This window comes from Anabrus simplex, chromosome 1 (assembly GCF_040414725.1).
Source record: "Anabrus simplex isolate iqAnaSimp1 chromosome 1, ASM4041472v1, whole genome shotgun sequence".
Taxonomy (NCBI): domain Eukaryota; kingdom Metazoa; phylum Arthropoda; class Insecta; order Orthoptera; family Tettigoniidae; genus Anabrus; species Anabrus simplex.
Window position 1 is genome coordinate 1,251,612,365 of NC_090265.1, and position 20,961 is coordinate 1,251,633,325.

At 41.7% G+C, this 20,961-nt stretch overlaps 5 non-coding genes across 5 annotated transcripts; 3 read left to right on the plus strand and 2 right to left on the minus strand.

Moving 5' to 3' along the window:
- Nucleotides 1-15,273: 15,273 nt before the first annotated feature.
- Nucleotides 15,274-15,345, minus strand: TRNAE-CUC (transfer RNA glutamic acid (anticodon CUC)). The gene has a single exon. It is a non-coding gene; the product is annotated as a tRNA-Glu (tRNA).
- Nucleotides 15,346-15,548: 203 nt separating this feature from the next.
- On the plus strand, nt 15,549-15,621 carry TRNAV-AAC (transfer RNA valine (anticodon AAC)). The gene has a single exon. It is a non-coding gene; the product is annotated as a tRNA-Val (tRNA).
- A 399-nt stretch (nt 15,622-16,020) lies between these two features.
- Nucleotides 16,021-16,093, minus strand: TRNAV-AAC (transfer RNA valine (anticodon AAC)). The gene has a single exon. It is a non-coding gene; the product is annotated as a tRNA-Val (tRNA).
- Nucleotides 16,094-16,323: 230 nt separating this feature from the next.
- On the plus strand, nt 16,324-16,395 carry TRNAE-CUC (transfer RNA glutamic acid (anticodon CUC)). The gene has a single exon. It is a non-coding gene; the product is annotated as a tRNA-Glu (tRNA).
- Nucleotides 16,396-16,587: 192 nt separating this feature from the next.
- On the plus strand, nt 16,588-16,659 carry TRNAD-GUC (transfer RNA aspartic acid (anticodon GUC)). The gene has a single exon. It is a non-coding gene; the product is annotated as a tRNA-Asp (tRNA).
- Nucleotides 16,660-20,961: the final 4,302 nt, after the last annotated feature.

Genomic DNA, 20,961 nt, shown 5'->3' on the forward strand with positions numbered 1-20,961 from the left:
TTATGCTTATTAATCATTTTTCATGGACGGTGTTAGACTCTTTCCAAGTGCAGTTTTACTTTAATGATCACTTAATTTTGTTTATCGACGGAATAGGACATTTCGGAGTACCATTTAATTTATTACAAACGTGCCAATGTGTCCTGAACGTGCATAAACTGTGCGTCTTGTGCTTAATATTGTGCTCTAATCATAAACTGACGAGATCAGTGAATTAAGAACTGTGATTACAATGATTAGAGACCTAATAGAACATTCTAGTCTGCCATGCCAATGTTAACAAGCTCATGTCATGAACTTGACATTATAAATTACACATTATTATCTCAAGTATCAATTCGACTAACATCTAACACAAGGTCAGATAATCAGTTCAATCGTCTTATTTTCAAGTGACAATTTATGAACATTTACGATTCAGCGAGGTGTTTGAATCAAGATTTTAGTAACACTTGACATATTCCATTTGCAATGAGTGAACGCAATAATTTAAAGGTCAATCTATTTAACAGTGCTACAGGTAAGTTGAATGCCGTACGAAGAACTTGTGTGTGAATCACGCCTCACCTTTCATCAACATTGCCGTGGGAGATTGAACCCCGAAACGTGTGCGCCTGGGAAATAGAGAACTCTCAAATCCTCGAGAACTTCGAGAAATTCCAGAATGTCGAGAACTTCACATCCAGGACGGGCGTGGTTTCTGTCCAGGCTGTTCCCAGCAACCATTCCAGAGTCTGGAGATTTCAGCCTGCTACGACGCTTCAACTCAACTTGTATGAAAGGTGATATTAATTTGTCTTCAATGAACAGTAAAATCAGATTATCAGAAAAATCTAAGTTCAATGAACTAATATCCCTCTCTGTACCAACTCCAATGTTTTCATGCCACACCCTCAGAAATAGACCCTGCTGTTCGAGCTAGTGTCAGCACTCAAAGACAGACATTCTTCCTGGTACAATACGAAGGGGGAAGTAGAAATCTTCCCTAGCTTCACACGCAGTAGTTCACCTAATAAGACTGACTGCCATGCTTTGTTTATTATGTCATGTTGCCGAAACCCTCGCCTCACGACTCCCGAAGGAGACTGCCTCTCTCCTTAGTCCCTAGAACACTCGATAAAGCTTCCCCAAGATCAGACAGACTATCCTCGAAGCTCGCGCCTTATACTGTATAGAGGTTTTGGCAGAAGCGTCTAGACGTTTTAGTGAAAACTATTTTGATTGGGTTAAATGAAATTCATATCAGATATTCTGATAGGTGAATTGTCCGGCTCCATGGCTAAATGGTTAACGTGCTGGCCTTTGATCACAGGGATCCCGGGTTCGATTCCCGGCAGGGTCGGGAATTTTAACCATAATTGGTTAATTTCGCTGGCATGGGGCTGGGTGTATGTGTCGTCTTCATCATTTCATCCTCATCACGACGCTCAGGTCGCCTACGGGGGGGGGGGGGGTCAAATCAAAAGAACTTCATTTGGCGAGCCGAACTTGTCCTTGGACACTCTCGGCACTAAAAGCCATACACCATTTCATTGGACTAAATGAAAAGGCTGAAGGAAACACAACAGAGGAAGAGTGGATTGTCATGAAAAATGAAGTCAGTAGGCTGCTGAAGAAATGCCAGGAAGGAAGAAAAGATCAACTAAGAATCAGTGGATAACTCAGGAGATACTAGACCTGATTGATGAACGACGAAAATACAAGAATGCTAGAAATGAAGAGGGCAGGAAAGAATGCAAGCGATTAAAGAATGAAGTGGACAGAAAGTGCAAGGTAGCTAAGGAAGACTGGCTGAAGGAGAAGTGCAAGGATGTCGAAGGTTGTATGGTCGTAGGAAAGATAGATGCTGCATACAGGAAAATCAAGGAAACCTTTGGAGAAAGGAAATCTAGGTGTATGCATATTAAGAGCTCAGATGGAAAGCCACTTCTAGGGAAAGAAGACAAAGCAGAAAGATGGCAGGAACATATCCAACAGTTGTATCAAGGTGAAGATGTAGATAATTTGGTTCTGGAACAAGAAGAGGCTGTTGATGCTGATGAAATGGGAGACCCGATTTTGAGGTCAGAGTTTGACAGAGCTGTGAGCGACCTAAATAGGAACAAGGCACCTGGAATTGATGACATTCCCTTTGAATTACTGACTGCCTTAGGAGAAACCAGCTTGGCAAGGTTATTCCATTAGTTTAGTATCTCATGCCTGCAAAATTTTAACACGTATTGTTTACAGAAGAATGGAAAAACGAGTTGAAGCTGAGTTGGGAGAAAATCAGTTTGGCTTCAGAAGAAATGTAGGAACACGTGAAGCAATCCTGGCTTTACGTCTGATCTTAGAGAATCGAATCAAAAAGGACAAGCCCACGTACATGGCATTCGTAGATCTAGAAAAGGTATTCGATAATGTCGATTGGACCAAGCTATTTAAGATTCTGAAGGTGATTGGGATCAGATACCGAGAACGAAGAATTATCTACAATCTGTATAAAATTCAGTCTGCAGTGATAAGAATCGAGGGCTTTGAAAAAGAAGCAGCAATCCTGAAAGGAGTGAGGCAAGGCTGCAGTTTGTCCCCTCTCCTTTTCAATGTTTACATAGAACAGGCAGTAAAGGAAATCAAAGAGAAATTTGGAAAGGGAATCACAATCCGAGGAGAGGAAATCAAAACCTTGAGATTTGCCGATGATAATTTTATCTGAGACTGCAGAAGATCTCTAGAAGCTGCTAAATGGTATGGATGAAGTCTTCGGTAAGGAGTACAAGATGAAAATAAATGTCCAAAACAAAAGTAATGGAGTGCAGTCGAGCGAAGGCAGGTGATGTAGGAAATATTAGATTAGGATATGAAGTCTTAAAGTAGATGAATATTGTTACTTGGGTACTAAAATGACTAACGATGGCAGAAGTAAGGTGGACATAAAATGCAGATTAGCACAAGCAAGGAAGAGCTTTCTTAAGAAAAGAAATTTGCTCACTTCAAACATTGATATAGGAATTGTATGGAAGTGAAACATGGACGATAACTAGCTCAGAAAGAAAGAGAATAGAAGCTTTTGAAATGTGGTGTTACAGAAGAATGCTGAAGGTGAGATGGATAGATGGAATCACAAATGGAGAGATACTGAATCGAATTAGCGAGAGGAGATCGATTTGGCTAAATTTGACGAGAAGAAGAGATAGAATGATAGGACACATCTTAAGACACACAGGACTTGTTAAGTTGGTTTTTGAAGGAAGTGTAGGTGGTAAGAACGGTAGGGGTAGACCAAGGTATGAATATGACAAGCAGATTAGAGCAGATGTAAGATGCAGTAGTTACGCAGAAATGAAAAGGTTAGCACAGGATAGGGTGGCATGGAGGTCTGCATCAAACCAGTCTGTGGACTGATGACTCAAACAACAACAGGTGAATTAGCTTGATATCACGCCTTAAATCACGGATTAAATAAACTGCAGTTTAGGTAACTTCAGATAATTAAAATAAACAATGGAAAATCAACAGTATGGATAACGTCTAAATACGAACATTCTCCCTGACAAGTAATGAGATCTAAACTGTAGATTAGGTAACATTTTGCTGTAAGAGACTTCTAGTCCTCAAATGGAAAAGCTTTTATGATTTCGTCAAGTTAACAGCTTTCCCTGGAGATGGAAGCACCGTCTGAAAATCCACAACTTAAAACTTGACCGGGAGGCCTTCCTCATGGCACAAGTGTTATTAGAATTATTATTATTATTATTATTATTATTATTATTATTATTATTATTATTATTATTATTAGCTCATGTACCCGTACTTCGCTACGTTTTTCTACATTGTGTACAGAATTCTAAGTTAGATACCGTACACGTTGTAAAATGGTATTAAATTGCATAGCTCTTAACGTTACCGTAGAAACGCGACGGTGAAGTCACCACCGAGCGAGTTGGCCGTGCGGTTAGGAGCGCGCAGCTGTGAGCTTGCATCCGGGAGATAGTGGGTTCGAATTCCACTGTCGGCAGCCCTGAAGATGGTTATCCGTGGTTTCCCATTTTCACACCAGGCAAATGCTGGGGCTGTTCTTTAATTAAGGCCACGGCCGCTTCCTTCCCACTCCTAGGCCTTTCCTATCCCATCGTCACCATAAGACCTATCTGTGTCGGTGCGACGTAAAGCAAATTCTGAAAGAAAAAAGGGAAGTCACCAAACGCCTTGTCTTATGTGAAGACTGGGTTAGGGAATTTTCATTGTACCGAGCTCGATAGCTGCAGTCGCTTAAGTGCGGCTAGTATCCAGTAATCGAGAGATAGTGGGTTCGAGCCCCACTGTCGGCAGCCCTGAAGATGGTTTTCCGTGGTTTCCCATTTTCACACCAGGAAAATGCTGGGGTTGTACCTTAATTAAGGCCACGGCCGCTTCCTTCCCAGTCCTAGCCCTTTCCTGTCCCATCGTCGCCATAAGACATATCTGTGTCGGTGCGACGTAAAGCAAATAGAAAAAAAAAGAATTTATTGTAATGGTAGACCCTCTTGCCTACTATCAGTCACAATCATGTTGGGAACTTTTCATTATAATGGCAGTCACTCACTCTTCCTATGCGTTTTTACATCCTCAGAAAGACTGTCTTAGTGGTTTTTCCCAACTGAAATTAACATTGGTCATTACAATGACGCCAGTGGGAATGTCGCGATTGAAAAGAAAGCTGTCGTATGAAATACTCGATCAAATGGAAAACCACACATTTTCTTACCTTTTACGCTGCCGATCTAACAGTCCAAAGTTCCAAAGCTGAAATGACCAGGCCACAGGCAGCCGTGAGCCGTGAGCCGTGAACTCTCCTTAATTTCCGGGGGAAGGGGTGGAGGCGAATAGTGTAGAGTCCCAGGGCAAAATCTATGCCCTTTCACTCATCTGTTTAATAGGAGTACCCGATGAGTCGGAAAATCTCAATTTACTACACTGGCGGGGGGAAAATCTATCTGACTTGGAGGCAAATTTTTCCTCCAAGTCAGAAGAGAAACTCCACCTTCGATGCTAATTTGTAATAAAATGAACGTAGAATTTAATAAAAGTGAATAGGAAGAAGCCTTTCTTAAAACGGTTCTTTAGAGGGTTGAATTTTGAGTTAGTGAATTGTGGTGTTGTAATTTGCAATAGGCCGAAATTGTAATTCTAGACCAGGTCATAAATGACTCTCTCCCTTAATTCCGGTTAGTGTGCACACCGATCATTCCAATCAGCGCGTCAGAGTAGGCGTCGAAGAGCTGGAATACTAAGATGAACCAGTGTGTTACGTACGATCAGTATCAGAAAGATAGAAAATGTATAAACCAGAGGAATGGCAGGCTAAACAAGAAAGTTATCTAACTCCCCAGCTATTTCCCGACAATATTCAGGCAGGTTGTTATACTCGGTACGCAGCAGTAATCCCATCTATCGGACATGAGTGACAACGTAAGAGACAAAGAATACCACAACAAACAGAGGCCAATGTAATATTATTGTTGATTAGTTTTCTGAGCTTTCGATATTGTAGGCCTTCACATTTAGTTTTCTTCCGACTCTGAAATACCACTTCTATTATAGTTGGTGGGTAAAACTGAATAAAACATAAACGATCGGAAATTGTATTCTCTATAACTTTTGTTCTGTAGTACTTTTCGATAGGACCGATAACATAGGTATTTAAAAATTACACTTTAGGTGCCTACCCCTAAGCTACCATTTCATCCCGACTGTAGTTTCTTATTCTCCGATTCTATACACCGATTTTCATTAAATTATGTTTACCCATTTTCTCGTGGCTAGGCGTTGATATGGACTTAGTAACAAAAATACAAATTCAAGAATGTCTCTGTTATTATAGCTGGTACGGTAAAAATGTATAAGACATAAATGACCGGACATATAATTCTATATAACTTTAGTTACGTAGTATTTATCGATAGGACAACTAATGACAAATATTTGAGAATTAAAATTTAGGCTTCCCCCTAAATTACCATTTCGCTCAGCATGAATAAAATGATGTCCGCCTCTGTGGTGTAGTGGTTAGCGTGATTAGCTGCCACCCCCGGAGGCCCGGGTTCGATTTCCGGCTCTGCCACGAAATTTGAAAAGTGGTACGAGGGCTGGAACGGGGTCCATTCAGCCTCAGGAGGTCAACTGAGTAGAGGTGGGTTCGATTTCCACCTCAGCCATCCTAGAAGTGGTTTCCCACTTCTCCTCCAGGCGAATGCCGGTATGCTACCTAACTTAAGGCCACGGCCGCTTCCTTCCCTCTTCCTTGCCTATCCCTTCCAATCTTCCATCCCTTCACAAGGCCCCTGTTCAGCATAGCAGGTGAGGCCGTCTGGGCGAGGTACTGGTCATTCTCCCCAGTCGTATCCCCGACCAAGAGTCTGAAGCTCCAGGACACTGCCCTTGAGGCGGTAGAGGTGGGATCCCTTGCTGTGTCCGAGGGAAAAATCGAACCTGGAGGGTAAACAGATGATGATGATGATGATGATGATGATGATGATGATGATGATGATGAATAAAATGATTATTAGCCTAGATTGTAGTGGCTCAAACCTCGACTTTACATACCGATTTTAATTAAATTCTCTTCAGTCGTTTTCTCGTGCTGCGCGTACGGGCAGACAGACAGGCAGGCAGACAGACAGACATTACGGAAAAGTAAAAAGTGCATTTCCTTGTTCCTGTGGTCATGACCGATACAGAAATACCATTCTTTTTAAATTCTGAGCAATGTACAGGCAAAACTCTTATTTTATATATAAACTAGCTGATGTACTCGTGTTTCGCTACGGAATTCTACATTGTATACAGAATTGGGAACATGCATCATTTTCAAAAATATTTTTTTTGAAAAGTACACCAATGAAATAGTACGTAAACGTATTACATTGTGGTATGTTGCCTTGTTTTCTACCATTAAAAAAATATTTAATAGTGCCTTTCCGCAAGGCGAGTGAAACGGCCTCTGACGTAAGCGGCGCGCTGTGACGTCACGATCCCGTATCGCATGGAGCTCTACCAGCCGTTGTGCATCAGCCGTTGCTAAAGCCGATTGTTTATTATTCATGATCGCGAATAACTTCAGAATGACAGAAGAAAGGTTCAAAACAGCACAATCAGACAATCTATCATGTGTAGATGTCATCATTCTTGAAAAATAGTGACTTTTGTGGCCGCAGAATTTCGCGGATAAAAAGCAAGTTTGTAAGTGGCATCTTTTATATACGTGCAATGTACTGTAACCCATAGTATTAGGATAACAACTGAACCTGGATAGATATCACATCACTTTCAACATTTCCTTCTAGACTGATTCCCCTATTAAAGAATAACATTACATTTTCGGGCTTTCAGCATTAGTAAAGTAAGAAATCGGATTTCAGCACTAACATAAACATATAGGTAGCATTATAGTACTAGTCCGCTTCTGTGGTGTAGTGGTTAATGTGTGCCATTCCCGGAGGCCCGGTTTCGATTCCCGGCTCTGCCATGAAAGTTGAAAACAAATAGTACGAGGGCTGGAACGGGGTCTACTCAGCCTCGGGAGGTCAACTGAGTAGAAGGGTTTCGAATCCCACCACAGCCATCCTCGAAGTGGTTTTTCGTATTTTCCTACTTCTCCTCCAGGCACCTAAGGCCACGGCCGTTTCCTTCCCTCTTCCTTGTCTATCCCTTCCGATCCTCCCATCCTCCAACAAGGCCCCTGTTGAGCATAACAGGTGAGGCCTCCTGGGCGAGGTAATGGCCCTCCTCACCAGCTGCATCACCATACTCAAAGTCTCACGTTCCAGGACACTGCCCTTGAAGTGGTAGAGGTGAAATCCCTCGCTGAGTCCGAGAGAAAACCAACCCTGAAGGATAAACTGATTAAGAAAGAAAGAAAGAAAGATCATAGTACTATAGGGCTATAATCTATCATTCCCAAAAAAATATATATTTATGGTTGGGACAACTGGCCTACTCACTTCCGGGGCCCATGAAAGAGAATTAAATATCTTTGTGGAGGGAAAAAGTTAAACATGATAAAGGTAAATATGACTTCATCTAGTTTTCACAAGTCGGGCTGAGTGGTTCAGACTGTTGAGGTGCTGGCCTTCTGACCCCAACTTGGCAGGTTCGATCCTGGTTCAGTCCGGTGGTAGTTGAAGGTGCTCAAATACGTCAGCCTCGTGTCGGTAGATTTACTGGCACGTAAAATAACTCCTGCAGGACTAAATTCCTGCACATCGGCGTCTCCGAAAATCGTAGAAGTAGCTAGCGGGGCGTGAAGCCAATAACATTAATTACATTTGGCTTTTAACAAGCTGAGCATATCAGGAAAGAAAAGTGTCCTGGTGACATTTTAGTCGTTCAATACAGGAATGTCTTTGGGTGCTGTGACTTTAATTTTTTTTTCTGTTTGCTTTACGTCACACCGTCACATAATGGCGACGATGGGACAGGAAAGGCCTAGGAATGGGAACAAAGCGGCCGTGGCCTTAGGTACAGCCTCAACATTTGCCTGGTGTGAAAATGGGAAACCACGGAAAACCATCTTCAGGGCTGCCGGCAGTGGGGTTCAAAACCCACTATCTCCCGGATGCGAGCTCACAGCTGCGCGCTCCTAATCGCACGGCCAACTCGCGCGGTATTTTTACCCTTCGGTTTATTGACTTGGCTTGTATAACCTAAAACTTAGGCTAAGTTGGATTATATTTTAAACACCTACATCACTATTTTCACCTGTGTGCAATTATGTTATTTATTTCATTAATATTATGATAATTATTATAATTGAGCATTGTTAACTTATAAGACTCCAACAGACAAGCATTGGTTTTTACTTTCATATTCCAAGATGTAATTGAAGCATTTAAATAAAGCATCATACATTAAAATTTAAAGTTTTACCACTAGAACAGCTGACATGGAAAAGTGATTTGAAAATTCAAACAAATTCATCTTACGTTAAAATTTTCAAAAAAATAAACTGTAGACTTTTCCGATATATCACCAGCATTTCTCCAGCTCGCCAAAATCCATTTCTCCCTAGTTTTAGCGTCTTTGGAACGTTTATAAACAATTTGTTTGGGATGATATGCGATGTGCTATTGCACATCGGAACTCTACACCATTTATAAGTTTTCTGCCTCACTGTCTGCACAGGATTCATTTTAAGTCTAAAATATACCACTCAGATTATTATCCAATGTATAGACCTCGAATTTAACCATACTAGACACCAACGTAAAGTAGAAATACGCGAAGTGTATCCTGCTTCTCACAGCACACAGCGTGTTATTTCGTCTGCTAATTCAGTCAACCTGTACGATGACGTCAGGCCAATGAGATCGCGTACTTGCGTGACGTGACATTTTCGTAGATTTTTATCATGTTTGGAGTTATTATTTGTACATTCTGATCACATTTTTGAATTCTGCATGCAATTTTGTATCAGATTAGCATATTTTTAATTAAAACCCCGGATCATGCATGTTCCCTATTCTAGGTTAGTTAGTGTGCACGTTGTGAGCAAGATTGTATAAAATTGCATAGCACTTAACGTTATTCTAGAAACGCGATAGGGAAAGTCACCAAACGTATTTTCTCATATGAAGACTGGGTTACTGAATTTTCATTGTAATGGTAGGCCCCTTGCCTACCATCAGTCACAATCAGGTTGGGGAGTTTTCATTATAATGGCAGACACTCACTCTCCACCTGCCTTTTTACATCCCCAGGAAGATTGTTCTAGTGGTTTTCCCAACCGAAATGAACATAGGCCATTACAATGACGTCAGTAGGAATGGCGCGATTAAAAGCAATGCTTCCATATGAAATACTCGATCAATTGAAAATATCATGCCATATTGTTGCACTTCCAGAATGAAGGGGTTTCTGAACAATAACGCCTGGGCATTCAGAACGAAGATGGAAGGCTCTTCCAAACAATACTCATAAGGTTCGCAAATAAAGGTTGCCGTAATTTGCGAAAAAAGTACCTCTATGATATTTTCTTGCAATTCCACATCTGCCGTTGGCAGGTACTCCCGAAAAATGGATTCCAATAGCATACCCAATTCGTACGAACCGTGTGGTGTAAGGTCAGGTCAATGCAACGAATAAGAAAACCTTGTTCACGCAATTGCTTATTGACTGAGTTAGCATCGCCGTATCAGGAGATGGCGGATTCGAACCTGTATGGACTGTATCGCGATTTACCTGTCTAAAGCGTTTGATAGGGTGGATCATGGGAGACTACTGGCAAAAATGAGTGGAATTGGACTAGACAAAGGAGTGGCTGGATGGATTGCTACATTTCTAGAAAATAGATCTCAGAGAATTAGAGTAGGCGAAGCTTTATCTGAACCTGTAATAATTAAGAGGGGAATTCCTCAGGGCAGTATTATTGGAGGGGCTGCCTGGCCGAGGCGGTAAAGGCGTGCTTGGTTTGCCCGGAAGGACATGGGTTCGAATCCTCGTCAGGAAGTCGTGAAATTTAAGAAATGAGATTTCCACTTCCGGAGGTTCATATGGCCTTGAGGTTCACTCAACCTACACCAAAAATGAGTACCAGATTAATTCCTGGGGGCAAAGGCGGCCGGGCGTAGAGTTAACCACTCTACCCCGTCAAGTACCGAGGTTACGGACAGTGGAAGCCTTTACCTTCCACCCCTCCAAGGGGTTTCGTGGCCTGTACGGAGAAGACTTTGCTTTGCTTTGCTTTTTAGTGTTATTGGACTTTTATGTTTTCTTATATATATGATATGAATAAACAAGTGGGGACAGTGGTAAGGCTTTTCGCGGATGATGTCATTCTATATAGAGTAATAATTAAGTTACAAGATTGTGAGCAACTGCGACGTGACCTCGATAATGTTGTGAGATGGACAGCAGGCAATGGTATGTTCATAAACGGGGTTAAACGTCAGGTTGTGAGTTTCACAAATAGGAAAAGTCCTCTCAGTTTTAATTACTGCTTTGATGGGGTGAAAGTTCCTTTAGGGGATCATTGTAAGTATCTAGGTATTAATATAAGGAAAGATCTTCATTGGGGTAATCACATAAATGGAATTGTAAATAAAGGTACAGATCTCTGCACATGGTTTTGAGGGTGTTTAGGGGTTGTAGTAAGGATGTAAAGGAGAGGGCATATAAATCTCTGGTAAGACCCCAACTAGAGTATGGTTCCAGTGTATGGGACCATCACCAGGATTACCTGATTTAAGAACTGAAAAAAATCCAAAGAAAAGCAGCTCGATTTGTTCTGGGTGATTTCCAACAAAAGAGTAGCGTTACAAAAATGTTGCAATGTTTGGGCTGGGAAGAATTGGGTGAAAGAAGACGAGCTGCTTGACTAAGTGGTATGTTCCGAGCTGTCAGTGGAGAAATGGCGTGGAATGACATTAGTAGACTAATAAGTTTGAGTGGTGTCTTTAAAAGTAGGAAAGATCACAGTATGAAAATAAAGTTGGAATTCAAGTGGACAAACTGGGGCAAAAATTCATTTATAGGAAGGTGAGTTAGATTTGGAATAACTTACCAAGGGAGATGTTAATAAATGTCCAATTTCTTTGAAATCATTTAAGAAAAGGCTAGGAAAACAACAGATAGGGAGTCTGCCACCTGGGTGACTGCCCTAAATGCAGATCAGTATTGATTGAAAAAAAAAAAAAAAAGAAACCTGATCGTCGTCAGCCTGAAGAGGGTTTTCCATAGTTTCCCATTTCCACACCAGGAAAAGCCACCGTCAGCCCTTCTATATTCCACTGTCGCCGAATAGGTACTGAGTATTTAGTGGGGAAACTGGACTTAGCCCATATATACAAGACATTCCAAATCCATTGGATACAGCAAAGAATGACACATTTGAGCAGCCGTATGAGCATTGTGGACTTACCTCGTCTTGTAAGACATTGCCGTGCGACTTACCTCTTACAAACTTCACAATCTGCTTTTTTAAAGCGTAAAATACGCCTAGTCCCTCGGATAAAATCCGCGTGTCGCAATAAAAACGTTCACCGGACTTCCTCCAATAATTTCAAAACAAGACAAAAATTGACTTGAAAAGAAAAACGTCCAAAGAGTCAATCCAAATACTTTCCGAAATCAGGTGGTGCAATAGTGTGCGTGCTTCCACCATTTTTGAGGTGAAATCGGAGTTCCGCGCATGCGATAAAGTTACTCACCCGGTATGTGGTAAATGTGTCTCGTCACTTACTTGCCAGCCGCTGCACATGCTTGGCCTATTTATAATAACTTGCGATGGATTCAATATTTTCTTTCATGATGGCACGTATCTCGAGTTGTCATACATTTCGTCTAGATTGATATGTATAATAATATTTGTGGGTAGGCTAAGAGCGTAGGAAATTGTGAAATTATTAATTTTGGCAAATTTTATAAAGATGGCAATACCTTTATATACAGAAGGCACAAGCCTACTGACAAAAAAAAAAAAAAAAAAAAAAAAAAAAATCAAAGAGAGTCGAACAAGCCCAAGATGTCCGAGGCTGAGAGTAACGGAACCTGTGTACAACGTAAGAAAGCCGAGCGCCATGATCCGCAACCGAGTATTCCTTATCTTACTGCTCAGGTCGAGGGTATGGAGAGAGCCAGAAAACACAAACCAAGATGTAATCGTGTCGCTGGAGGTCTCACAATATCCGCAAGAGGGAAGTCTAGCCGGAAATAGTAAACAACTCTAAACCTAAACTTTGCGCATTCACTTCTCTCAAAGAAGCACGCGACATATTCTACGTCCAAACGACCTGAGTTCGTGGCTTCGACGTAGCCTCCGCCTATTTTTTTTGTTATATAGAAATGTATCCCGGGAAAACCAGGAAAAGTAATTGCCAAATCCATATACAATATTTTTGAGTGATCTGCTTGTTCTGTTTACCGTCCAGGTAACTCAGCGAGAGATCCCACCTCTACCACCTAACGGGTGCCCTGGAGCGCGAGACATTTCATCGGGGATACAACTGGGGAAGAGGGCAGTACTTCTCCCAGGCGGCCTCACCTGCTATGCTGAACAGGGGCCTTGTGGGGGGATGGGAAGTGGAAGAGATAGACAAGGAAGAGGGCAGCTGCCGTGGCCTTAAGTTAGGTACCATCCCGGCATTTGTCTGGTGGAGAGGTGTGAAACAACAGAAAACCACTTCGAGGATGGCTTAGATGGGAATCGAACCCCTCACTACTCAGTTGATGACCTCTCGAGGCTGAGTGGACCCCGTTCGAGCCCTCGTACTTCTTTTCAAATTTTGTGTCAGAGCTGGGAACCGAACCCGGGCCTCCAAGAGTGGCAGAAAATTACACTAGCCACTACACCAAAGGAGGTTAATAATAATAATAATAATAATAATAATAATAATAATAATAATAATAATAATAATAATAATAATAATAATAATAATAAGGTTACATTTCGGAACCTGGGCAGAAAATAGGAAGAGGAACGACTGACCAGAACTTGAAGCAACAGATTTAAAGTGCGAAGTTGGGATCAATTCTTTCGATTCTTCTTTCAGTGTATGTATACTAACGTCCATAAAAAACAGAAAACCTTCAAAGGCTAGAGATAGGAAGTTCATATTCACAAGAACATGTTCGTTAGTATGTTCTGCAGAAACGATTAGCATTTCAGTCACATATGTTCAGCATGTGTTATTTTGCCTAGTAGGCATTCGGTCCTCCACGGGCACTGATAAGTTGTTCCGTGCGTGATGGTATCGATGCGTATAAGGCGCGAATGGCGTCCTGGGGTATAGCCATCCATGGTGCATTTACCTCGTTCCACAGTTCATATTTGGTGGTTGACACTGGGTCACAGAGCCACACCCGTCGTTTCACCATATCTCACACATTTTCGACTGGCGACAAGTCCGGTGATCGGGCGGGCCAAGGCAACAGTCTGCATCCTGTAACAACGTGTTCGTGCAGCAACATGTGGTCGCGCATTGTCCTGCTGAAATATGGGTATGGCTACGGGTCGCAGGATGCCAATCACGTAGGTTAAACTGGTCATAGTGCCCTGAACACGCACCAACTGTGATTTGTGGTTGTACCCAATAGCACCCCACACCATAAGGCCTTGAGTTGGCGTTGTATGTCTTGTGCGAATGCAGTCAAAGTGATGCCTCTCCCCCTGTCTGCGGCGACCCAAAATGCGGGTGTCATTTTCAAACAAACAGAACCTGGATTCGTCCGGAAACACTATCTGCTGCCATTCCTGTCCCCAGTGACGTCGTTCCATACACCATTGCAGTCTAGCATGTTCATGCACATTAGTCAACGGTAGGCGGAGAAGTGGACGACACGCCGGTAACCCATACGGTAATAAACGACGACGGACTGTCACTCCCGATAGTATGCGATGTGTTACACTGTTCCACTGTTGCGCCCGAGCCGAGGAGGACGCAGATCTGTCCTGCAATGCCATTCGGATGAGGTGTCGATCTTCTCGGGGGTCAGTCTGGGTGGTGCGACCAGACCCATCTCCTCGTGTTCTACGGCCTTCTGTGAAGCATTCTGTACACATCCGTTGCACTGCCGGTACACATCGTCCCACACGAGCAGCAATTTTTTGGATGGATGCATCACTTTCTCTCATACCAATAATGCGCCCTTTTTCAAACTCACTCTTTTGACGGTACGGTTCTCGCATAGGTCTGCGAGGCATCCTGTACGTCTGCTCAAGTCACACTGATTCATTACTTTCGGTTTATAGCGACAACGAGAGCCGAGGGCATATTTTACCAGTCGGTGGTGGTGCGCCGAGATATCGATGTGGACCTTGAATCTGAGGGCCGACATGGTTCAAATGGTAATAGAACATGGTAGTACACATGCCCTATGAATATGAACTTATCTCTAGTCTTTCAAGGTGTTCTGGTTTTTATGAACATGAGTGTATATACCGGTATTATATCTGTGCCATACGAATAATGGAAGGAGGGCAAAATGTGACACACAAATTGTACTTTTTAACAGCTATTGATGGGTGGAAAACAATGTAATTTTAATTCAAAAAATCAGACCTTCGCGGCGGAGAATCGAATCCCAGTCTCCCGCGTGACAGGCGGGGATACAGACCACTATTTTTCCAAAGAACACGTTACGATTTTGTGTTATGGAAAATACCTTACCGTACAATACCTTAGTACAATAATCAAAAATGTTCAAAAAGACGTTGTTTCTATTTGCATCCTAACGCATAATAATTAGCCTATGAACTTGAAATGGTAACCTAGATGCTTCAATAAGCAAATTAATGTATTAATAAAGGCAATAAAAATATTCCGGTACCGGGAATCGAACCCGAGCCTCCTGGGTGAGAGCCAGGTATCCTAGCCACTAGACCATACCGGACAACCTTAGCTGACAGTCACAATAGTATATATGACTCAGAGATGTCAACCGAATATAAAAAGGTTCATGTATAATAAAATGAACATTTTTTCCAATATTATTTAAAGTGTATGTCTTTCTATAATTATTATAAAGCAAGGCATTCAAGAAAATACTTAATTAGTTCAGTGGGATATACAAGTTTGTAACATAGCGGAAAGTATGTTTCCGTGGTGTAGTGGTTATCACATCCGCCTAACACGCGGAAGGTCCCCGGTTCGATCCCGGGCGGAAACATGTTTATTTTATAGATACACGATCGATAGATTTTCAAGCAAGGAACTACATATTATTTCCCACTGCACATTAAAAACGTTGGTGTCAAACGGTACTTCCAATATGAACTGTAATACAGTGGTTATATTTCTATTCTTTAGATTGCGATTTATGTTAGCAGGGAAACACCAGACAGAGGTTTAACGTAAACATTTCCCATAAATCGATGTGCGTCGTCTTCGTCGTCGTTCTTGTTGCACAGAAACTGCACAGTATAACAAAAAGCCTTATATTGCTTGGCCGTCTGACACTCATATCTTTAATATGCTGTAGGGAATGTTAGACTTTGAAGATCTTTCTTCGTTTCATATTGCAAATCTGTTGATCTAATGTCTTTACAAAACAGGAGGAAGAAAAGCTTGTTTCCGCCCGGGATCGAACCGGGGACCTTCCGCGTGTTAGGCGGATGTGATAACCACTACACCACGGAAACATTCGTTCAATGCACAGTCATACATGGATTTAGTAATGTACATTGTAAACTGATGTGTATTTTCTCCTGAACTAGTTAAGGAATTTTCATGAATAACAAACTTCGCAATAGTTAAAGACTGATGAAGCTCACTATAATACTGTATGAACGAGAACAACGTCCACTTTACTGTAATATATAAAATTACAGTCTTACGATAAGTGGTGCACATGGACCACCTTACAGCGTAGTCCGGTATGGTCTAGTGGCTAGGATACCTGGCTCTCACCCAGGAGGCTCGGGTTCGATTCCCGGTACCGGAAATTTTTATTTCTTAATAATTTATTACGTAACTTGTTGAAGTACCTAGGCTACTATTTCAAGTTTATATTTTGCAAAATTATAATACTTTGGGGTGTAGATAGAATAAAAATTAATTATACGCTGATGTGTGTGAGGATCTTACCGATTACTTTTATAGTAACTCATTTTACACAACGCGAGCACTAGCATGTTCCTCGGTAGTATAGTGGTCAGTATCCCCGCCTGTCACGCGGGAGACCGGGGTTCGATTCCCCGCCGGGGAGGTACTTTTTTTTCTTAAATGTGACTTTCTATTTTTATATCCATCAGCACTTAAAGAGTACAATTTGTGTGAGAGTTCTTGCCTTCGTCCTATTTTTTATTTGTCATAGACATATAGGCCTATGCACTTATAAGAATTGATCCGAAAATTTGCACTTTTGATGCTTTTCCTTCAAGTTCCGCTCAGTCGCTCCAGTAACCTAATTATTATGAATATAGTAATAATATCTTGCTTTCTTAATCCGTTTACCATCCAGGGTTGGTCTTTCCCTCGGACTCAGCGAGGCGTCCCACCTCTACCACCTCAAGGGCAATGTCCTGAGGCGTGAGACTTTGGGTCGGGGATACAACTGGGGAGGAGGGCCAGGCCCTCACCCAGATGGCCTCACCTGGTATGCTGAATAGGGAACGTGTGGGGGATGGGAAGATTGGAATAGATAGGGAATAATAAATAATAAAGTCCGCCTCTGTGGTGGAGTGGTTAGTGTGATTAGCTGCCACCCCCGGACGCCCGGTGGATTCCTGGCTCAACCACGAAATTCGAAAAGTGGTGCGAGGACTGGAAAGGGGTCATCTCAGCCTCGGGAGTTCAGATGAGGAAAGGGGTTTCGATTCCTGCCTCAGCCATCCTCGAAGTGAATTTCCATGGTTTCCCACTTCTCCAGGCAAATGCCGGGACGGTACCTAACTTAAGGCCACGGCAGCTTCCTTCTCTCTTCCTTGTCTCTCCCCCCCCCCCCTATCTCCCATTCACCACAAGGTCGCTGTTCAGCATAGCAGGTGCCCCACTACGTGGGAGAGATACTGGTCCTTCATCCTAGTTGTATCCTCCGACCCAAAGTCTCACGCTCCATGACACTGCCCTTGAGACGGTTGAGGTGAGATCCTTCTCTGAGTCCAAGGGAAAAATCAACCCTGGAGGGTCAACAGATTAAGAACGAAAGAAAGAAAGAAAGAAAGAAAGGAAGAAAGAAAAATATTAGGCCTATTATTATTAATATTATTATCTCGCTCTTTCTTTCGGTATATCGGGGCGGGAGGGAGCCGTAAGTCAGAAAGAAACCCCACTTTAAGTACACCCCAGTGGTCAACAGAATTTTCTGTCGTTGAACGTAAATAGAGGTAAATAATTTTATTTCAGTCACAGATAATGGATTAAAAAAAGAAAGGAAATGAATTGCATTCCAAACACAGGGAGGTAGTGGAACAAATATGTGATAATATGTGGGTACTTTAAGTGAGCAAAGGAGTTAATTTATATAAGTTTATCGACTGACTGTGTTGTCAGATGCCGGTCTTTGCTCAATAACTCATGACTCGAGAAGCCTGCTATTTATTCAAGCACTTCAACGGCACAGCAAGAATACATTATAATAATATTATTATTATAAAATACGGAACCTAATTACAGACTATTTAGAATAGAGACTTTTGAAACGATAATGCTATGGAGAAAAAAAGGAAAGTATAAAAGATTTGTCTAATAATATTTGCTTATCGTTTTTGGTAATCAATTCACGTTCCTGGCTGCAGGAGGTGAAGTTGAAAAACTGGTCGCGGTATCGCTCTGTTATTAGGAACGATAAAGGGAGCTGTAGTTGGTCGTGAAAAGTGAGAAGAGCTGCTGGGGGCAGGAGAAGCACGCGTGAGAACAGAGTACGGTCAAACAAATACTGACAAAAGCTACCGCCCTTCTTAACTCGTCCGTTAAATTTACGCTGTCATTTGTGTTGTAACTCTCGTGGGCAGTCTCGCTGTTATTATGCAGTTATTTAAAGAATCCTTTGGGGATTTAAAATACATTCCACTTAAATTGTGCCCTACTTTAGGCCCGAGGGGACACACATTGATTACAAATAGCCGTTCTTTGAAGAAACGCGTAAGCGTGGCTGTCTTCTCATTTATATGGCCTTGATAGAAGAAACATTTCACTTCGGGTGTTCTACTATGAATTAATTTTGCGAAATAAAGTTCAGACCCCTCAGGCTTCACAGTCTCTTTGTATCGTAAGTAGGGGCACATTGGTGTACGGGCTTCAATAGGCTAGTCAGTGAACACGCGATAAAACAAGAAGAAATCTAAAAATGTGTCTTCCTTGTCAGGAGTTTGACAATTCCACGAATTTTTGTGGATGATCTCCCGGATTGTGTAAGACTTTCTAACTGCTTCCTTTATGCAGATAATCTTTAGTTACACAGGCGTATTTCATCAATAGAGGATTGCGATCTTCTACGGTGCAATATCAATAACAACAGCGAATGGAGCATTAAGAACAAATTAAAAATCAACATTTCTAAGAGTGCAACCCTTTCTTTTTCAAGAGTCAGTCCCGGTAACTTTCACTTACTCAATATTCACGGACAACTTGAAGAAAGTGGCAATGGCTTTCGTATATTATTTGATTCCAATTAATATCCCGAAATCATGTTGAAAGAACATCTAACAGCGCTTATAAAATGCTAGGATTTGTTATGCGTAATGTAAAACAATTTAAAGAAGCACAACAATTACACTCTACAATACGTTAGTACGTTCTAGACTTGAATACGCTACTGTTATACAGATCATGTAACAATGTTGTTGAGTCATCAGTCCATAGACTGGTTTGATGCAGATCTCCATGCCACCATATCCTGTGCTAAACTTTTCATTTCTACGTAACTATTGCATCCTACATCTGCTTGCCATATTCATACCTTGGTCTACCCCTACCGTTCATACCGCCTACACTTCTCTCAAACACCAACTGCACAAGTCCTGAGTGTTTTAAGATGTATCTTATCATTCTATCTCTTCTTCTGGTCAAATTTATCCAAATCGATTTCCTCTCACCAGTTCGATTCAGTATCTTTCCATTCCTGATTCGATGTATCCATCTCATCTTCAGCATTCTTCTGTAACACCACATTTCGAAAGCTTCTATTCTCTTTCTTTCTGAGCTAGTTATCGTCCATGATTCACTTCCATACAATGCTACGCTCCAAACGAGAGCCATCAAAAACATATTTCTATTTCCTATATCAATGTGCTAGTCTGCACTTTATGTCGTTACTTCTCCCATCGTTAGTTATTTTACTACCCAAATAACAATATTCACCTACGTCCATTAAGACTTCATTTCATAATTGAATATGTCCTGCATTAGCTGACTTCGTTCGACTGCACTCCATTACTTTGGCTTTGGACTTGTTTATCTTCATCTTGTACCATACCATTCAGCAGTTTCTCCAGATCTTCTGCAGTCTGAAATAAAATAACAATATCATCAGCAAATCTCAGGGTTTTGATTTCCTCTCCGTGGACTGTGATTCCCTTTCCAAATTCCTCTTTGATTTCCTTTACTGCCTGTTCTATGTAAACATTGAAAATAGGAGGGACAAACTGCAACCTTGCCGCACTCCTTTCTGGATTGCTGATTATTTTTCAAGGCCCTCGATTCGTATTGTACCGGCTGGTACACCTCTACGCCGCACATTTGAATTTTCCGCCTTAACGTACTCCTCTACAGGAGAAACTCTGAACTTTAACAACTGTATCAACTCATAAGTTTCTCAGAAGATGTCACAACCGTAAATTTTGTGATTACGATGTTGTCAGTACTGTGTGGAATTCAACTTGTTTTGTTTTCTATTGATCACGAAGTGTGGACATTCTCTTATAGATGTCTCTACTAAAAAACTATGATCATGCACCCTGGTGCGAAGTGAAGGAACTTTTCTTGAAGATATTTTGCACTCATAAGTTTTCCTATAACTAAATTTCGTTCTTTCATTTGTGGGTTTGGCAATATAAATCTTTTCTTTCCGCCAGGTTTGAACTTAGCCAATCCAGAATTTCTGTAATTAATTTTTGACCAATCGTGTCTTTCTTCTTCAATTTTGATGTGTGACTTTTAGCCAGCCAATAAACGACTGTGGGTGTGTCTTAATTATTCATGAAAGTCTCGAATCTTCCCCGAGAGTATAAAAACTGCTGATTTTCTTCTCTCTCGGCCACTCGAACAACATCTAGCCTAGTGTATGGATGTGTAGCAGGAGGCGGGAAACTTCACATATATTTAACTGTAAAACGGGGATAGAGAGTGCTTTACCCTTTTGAGCTCTCCTTCATTTTTGGTTTGGGGTGACTACGTTTTGTAACTGTTTCTTCCCTTCTGTAATGTTTTAAAGTTTTCTCATACGAGTCACCTCCATAGTTTGGGATTAGACCCAGTTTCTTCGGGCTAGTGCCCCTTAGGTTTTAAAAGGTTTCATGTAGGCGTGCAAGCCACGCCTCCATTCATCTTGGTATTTTGGGCCATTTAG